The sequence below is a fragment of the Pongo abelii genome, chromosome 3, assembly GCF_028885655.2.
Source record: "Pongo abelii isolate AG06213 chromosome 3, NHGRI_mPonAbe1-v2.0_pri, whole genome shotgun sequence".
Taxonomy (NCBI): Eukaryota; Metazoa; Chordata; class Mammalia; order Primates; family Hominidae; genus Pongo; species Pongo abelii.
The window spans coordinates 128886535-128893181 of NC_071988.2; the positions used below are offsets into that span (position 1 = coordinate 128886535).

Below are 6647 nucleotides of genomic sequence, written 5' to 3' on the forward strand. Positions count from 1 at the left end.
GTAACTGCATTTACAAGTTCCATATACATATGGTCTGTATTCAAGCTGAAAATATTACTTAAATTGTTCCTCTATAGGAAATAGAAGAAAAAAAGTCTGAAAGCCCCTTATGATAAAGTAAAAAAAAAATTTTTTTAAATGAGGTCAACATTTTTTGCTCCCATCAACACCCAGCATATCATCAGAATTTATATTCTTTATACTAAAATTTCTGGGAAACTATAGAATGCCACAAGCCAGGAGATTATATTTCTTATTTGTTTTTTGGAATATGGAAATATACATGCATGTATGTGCACATGCATGTGTGCACACATGCACAACCAATTGGTAATAGGCACACAGATGATATGGGGATGAAAGATTCTAAGTTGGATCTTTGTGGGTTTGGAGTTTGGGAAATAGCCTAAGAGATTAGGGCGGAGGTAGAAAGCTCCTCAAGGGTCTTTATTCATTATTGGAATCCCAGAATTCCATGAGCCTTAAAAATCATCTAGTGCAGTTATTCTAAAATCATGCTCTAAGGAAACCCAGGATGTCAAGAATATGCCTCAGTGATCTACAAACAAGTAAATGTCTGCCTTACAGACAAACAAACAAAAAACCCTGTAAACTACCTAAAAATGTATTCATCACTTTTAACTATTTTTATATTTTAATGTTCAAAATTATCCATTTAGTCCAACTGTCTCATTTGACAGGTCAAGAAACTTAGAACAATCAAATAACCTTCTCAAAGTCTCATACTAGTTAGTGTATAGTTAGGATCATGTATTGGTTTGAGTTCTTCTCAAAGCAAATCTCAAGACAGACTTTGGTTCAGGTAGCTTCTTTAAGAAGTGACCCTCAGAAATCTGAATGAGAGAATAGGGAAAGTGAGACAAGGAATAAAAAATTCAATAAAGATATATGAATGAATGGACTACTACTGTGGCAACTAGGGCTCAGTCTTGCTGGGGAGCTACTGAGAAACCTTGTGGAGTAGGCCTCTGAATTTTCCCACCCAGGAATTGGATGACTGTGTTTCCATCCACTATGTCCCATTCCACATGGATAGAGGGTTGCCCTTGGCGACCTTAACTCCCCTGCACTTCTGAGCCACAGGGTAAGCTCCCAAGGCTCTAGTGAAAGCCCTCAGATGAGTAGTGGAGAGCCACCCTACTTGAGGTGAGAATCAGCTTGCAGGAAACTGTTCATCACAGATGCAGGTAAGCTCAGGTGGGCCCAGGGGCAATGGGGCAAGGCATCCACAGCATCCATAGCACTTGAACCCAGGGCTTCTTACTCCCAAAGCCTTGTTTCACTGATGTAACACTAAAGGAAAGTGTTTATACTGAAAAGGGTTCTATTCTTCATCAGGCACCTGCCTTCCTGATGAGCTAGTTTCAAACACACAGCGACCAAAGCCACCACTACTTTCCAGGATGCCACAGAATAAGAGCCGTTTCACATATACCTTATAAGATGAATTTACTCTATTTCAACTTCAGTCAATTGAATGCTTCTCTAAAAGAGGGATCTAGGATTTCATCAAATGAAAGGGAACTAGATGATAACAGGGATCCAGCCAGGATTCTTCTTCCAAAGGAATATTGTTCTATGACAGAGCCAAGGCGAAGACATTCTGAGAGATTCCTAAGGAGTACACGGAGCTGAAAAGCTGACGTGAGATGTGAATAAGTTTAGCCTGTGAGCTGGACCTAAGGATGTAATAGAGAACATGCTGGTAAGCCACAGTTACTAGGGATGAAAAAGTAAAGTAGAAGGCAGGGTGATCAGCTGAGAAGGCTCCTAGTGATGAGAATGACACAGACAGCTGTCATTTCCTTTTCTCACTTTATTTAAGATACTGATTATTTTACCATGGTTGATGATGATGCCAAAATATAAGCACACAGACATTTTCCAGTCCCTAACCCACTAACAATTTTGTATCTTCCCTTGCAAGATTTTGGAATACTTTTCATAATTAAAAGAAATCTTGGAAATATCTTCTATTTTCCACAGCAAATGGTTTAAAATAAGATTTGGGTTTAAGTGGGCATAACTTTTTATTAATAGTACTCTGCTGACACTTAAATATTGTAGAGGAATGAGATTCATAAGATCCTCTTCTTCAATAATCTAAATCATTTTAGGTTATGGAAGGTTCTTGTATTCTTAATAAATATAGATTTATGGTACTGTTATCCCCACATATAAACTTATTTATGAATATCTGGATTCACCTGCACACCCATTGATATGGTTTGGCAGTGTCCCCACCCAAATTTCAACTTGAATTGTAGCTCCCAGAATTCCCATGTGTTGTGAGAGGGACCCAGGGGTAGGGTCGCTAACGTCATAAGTGCTTTTCTTATAGAACCCCTTCTTACTGAACAATTGAATCATGGGGGCCAGTCTTTCCTATGCTATGCTCATGATAGTGAATAAGTCTCATGAGATCTGATGGGTTTATCAGGTGTTTTCACTTTTGCTTCTTCCTCAGTTTTCTCTTGCCACCACTACGTTAAGAAGTGCCTTTTGCCTCTCACCATGATTCTGAGGCCTCTCCAGCCATGTGGAACTGTAAGTCCAATTAAACCGCTTTTCTTTCCCAGTTTCAGGTATGTCTTTATCAGCAGTGCAAAAATGGACTGATACACCCACATAGCAAAAACTATCACAGAAGCTACAATGAGGAGAAATATTTACTCTATGCCAGGCAATGTACCATGAATTCTACATATTTCCTGAATTCAGATAACTCATTGATATTATTTCCAACTCACTGAAAAACGTTGATCAGCAGCTTAAATATTAGAAGGCACAATGATAAACTCTATAATAGATACATAAATGGATCAGGAATAATCCGTGTCCTCAAGGAAGCTATAGCCCAGTAACAACAAAAATCACTTTAATATAAGATATAGTATGTTTTGTCATTGAAGTGTTGTAAGTAAATGGCATAGAAGTTCAACTATAAAACTTTGGTGACACGAAATGAGACCCTAATCCTGTGGTGGAGAGTGGTAAAGCCAAAAAAAAAAAAAATCACATAAAGCCTTGGAAAACTTGCACCTACATTCAAAATTCTCTGCAGTTGTGAATTGATAAATTCGATTTGTTCTCTGGAAGACTGCTTAAGTCCTGGCACTATTTGACTTTACACACTTGACTTTCTGTTTACCCCTATAGTTCTATATCTTTCTTGTCTTTAGATTTTAAAAAATAAAAATACGTTAAGGTCTGAAGAACAGACTTGAGATAGGTCCAATTCCTTTAGGTTCACAAATATCTCTTGTCTTCCTTAGCATAAGTCATGGAGAGCACTTATCTAAGTTTGGTGTGTTTTAGGCTAAAAAGGCACACACTCTGCACCAACAGACTGTATTCAGGAGCAGAGGTAGATAAAAATTATCTGTTTTGTTAAAGTACTACATGCCTAGAGTAATATTTATTTCGCATTCTTCTCCCATGAAAATTTTTCCTAAAGAAATACTCCAAATAGTTCAAATGAAAGGGATTTCAAAAATGCCAGTTAATCAAACTGAAAGTTTCTTAAACTTTCTGGTGGAAAACAACTAAAGAATATACACATTTGAAAATGCTTTTCATAATGGGAAAGCAAATAAAACATAAGAATTAACATATAGTATACTAAGCATTTTTCATGCATCACTTTTTCCAATCCTTATAGCAACCTTGTGAAATAGTTACTGTTATAAGTACCATTATACAAAAAGAGAAACTGAGGCTTTGAAAAAAATTAGTCATTGGCGAATATTATGGGAAGTTGGGATTTGAGCCTAGATCTTGCTGATCGTAAGTTTGTAAACTTAACTACTGCTAACAGTTTCAGAATCCATTCGTGTTTTCTGGTTAGTAAGCTAGAAACAAGATCTGTGGTAATAGATACATATGCACAATATTAATTTGTATCTCAGTGAGCATGATTATTAGATCAAAATATGATGCCACCTTAATCATAAACCATGTTTTGTATGGTTTAATCCACATTCATATGGAGTAATTGATCCTGAAAATTAGTAAGGCTTTATAGTAAATGTTTTTCTATAATTCCTATAGAGAGAAGGGGAAATCAGTGACAGAAAATATGTAACCCGAAATATTTTCGGGCTAGAAGCACTATTTTTCCCGTATAACTGCCAATGACTTCTTTATACAAAGAGTGCAAATATTCAGAAAATCCAGGGACCCACCATGATTCATTTCTTAACCTGCAAGCACTTTACTAATAGGCACCTAAAAGTTTTCCACAATGTGAATAAGAACATCTTGCAGTTACTACCTTGTATAGAGATCACATATACAGAAACTGCTACTCAAATATTTTATCAAAATACTGTCTTTGTCCTCTGATCACACACACCCCACCCAGCATACCCACAACTAAACAGAATACTTCATTAGAGGAAACACATGAGTTCTGATCAAAATCTCAGCAAAGGCTGGTAAACTGATTTTTAGAAAATTCACTATGAAATCAAAAAGACTTATCGAAAGAGCTGAGATGTTACACCCATTCCATTACAGTACAATGTTACATCATGAACATGGGCTGATAAATCAACCCATGAGTTAAATGGCAATGCTTCATTCAGGAGGCTGTTCTCCTTTATGCATCTGAAAACTACTTAGCAAGTGTCTGCATCTCCTAACTGCAGAAGCTACAGTCTTCTGAAAGATGAAGGTCTTTACACAGTTTAGTGTTTGGTGTTCTTGGCACAACAATGCAGTGTAGTTCAGAAGATATTTTGGCAACTCTTAATCTGAGCAAGAATGGGGCTTTTGAAAAATAAGGCTTTAAGAAGGCTTGTCATTTTAGTGCTAAATTTTAATAGAATACGAGTCTGAACTCTTACATTTAGAACAAACAAAACCTTAAAATTACTGATTGGTTCAAAATGGTTTTCTGGAAAAATTAATCTGTAACAAAAAGTTGGCATTGAGTGTGAAGGCTCCACCGTTTTTTGAGCAAAGTGTACAAAGATTCCAATGGACAGGACCAAGAACAAGGGGCTCAGACATTTACAATAGCAGGCATTTTCTCTTCCTCTTCTTCAAGGGAGGTGGGCAGAGGACTGCTTGGATCTCTTTGTCAAACACTGTTGAGGACTTGCTGTGTGAGTGCCAAGCACTTCAGGTATTTTACAGCACCAATCTCCTTAGCCATGGCTAGACCCTGCAGATAGGTGATGGGAGTCAGCTTCTTCTCCTTCAGTTTCTCGATCGTGTCTTTATCATCCCTAAGTTCAAGTTTAGTTCCCAATAGGATGATGGGAGTGTTGGGACAGTGGTGCCGCACCTCAGGATACCACTTTGCACTGACACTTTCAAATGATGCAGGACTCACAAGGGAAAAGCAAATTAAGAACATATCTGTTTGCGGATAGGATAGGCGGCATAATCTGTCATAATCTTCTTGAGCAACTGTATCCCATAAGCCCAGATTCACCGGTTTTCCATCTACCATAACATTGGCAGAATAATTGTCAAAGACAGTAGGGATATATTCTCCAGGAAATGCATTGGTTGCGTAACTGATCAGTAGGCAAATTTCACCTACAGCTCCGTCTCCCACCACCACACCCTTGATGGCCTGCATCTGGGCCGCTCGCTGGGCCCCGGGGGCAGTGGCAGGGCGCTGAGACCAGAAGCAGCGGGTACAAGGAATAAAAGTGTCAAGGGTAAAAACTCTAAAAGGTTAATTTCTGTCAAATGCAGTAGATGATGAGAGAAAGGTTGGTATTATCAGGAAGTGTTTTCTTAAGCTTTTCCTTTCTCTTACATCAGCCTTCCCTCCCCAAATTGGGCACTTAATTCATCTTTAAACAGGTTGTTCCCTTAGTCTCTAACTTAGTAAGAGCTTTTCTTATAGAACCCTTTCTTAATGAGCAATATGCCTCCTTGTATTATAAAATCTTTCTCATAATGCATTAGAAGGTTTTTCTGTAGATTAGTAAAAGTGCTTTCCATGTTACTTTATTCAAAGCTAATAAGTGCTTTCCTTAGTTTTCTAGTAACTAGGTAAAAAAAAAATCATGTGTTGCAGTTTTATAGTTTTTTAAATATTTTAGATAATTATTAAACTATGAGCCTTCTTAACATCACTGTCTTGCCAGATTACTGACACTGTCACTTGACCAATACTGACCCTCTTTACCTCATGCGCATGTGGACACATGCCTCCTGTAGTTGCTTAATCTAATGATGTTCCTTTGTGTCAGTGAGGTTCTGTAAACTGTGCTAGTGCTGACGATGTTCTATATGACTTAACTCAGTGGCAAGAATACAACAGTGGACCTTTCAACCACTAGAACAAAAATTTTTAAGTTGACAGTTGCAGAATTGTGGAGTGTTTTTACATTGATCTTTTGCTAATGCAATTAGCAGTATGTTTTGCGTGTATGACTTAATAAATCCTTGAATCATTAAAAAAACTGCTACTCAAATATTTTGAGCTGCTTTGTGAAGAAATGTCCAACTTAAGGTAGAATGTTAATATCAAAAATACTAAAAAAGTAGAAGAGTTATTGATTACAAAAAAAAAATACAGTAAGTTCCTTCAAAGAAAGAGTCTTGAAGCACAATGCTCAACCCTTAACAAATATGCTTTTTAAATTTATGCTCAGCGGGGTGTG

At 37.4% G+C, this 6647-nt stretch overlaps 1 pseudogene; it reads right to left on the reverse strand.

The window, feature by feature from the left end:
• Window positions 1-5034: 5034 nt before the first annotated feature.
• On the reverse strand, window positions 5035-5628 carry LOC103890479 (ras-related C3 botulinum toxin substrate 1-like; annotated as a pseudogene).
• Between the last annotated feature and the right edge of the window lie 1019 nt (window positions 5629-6647).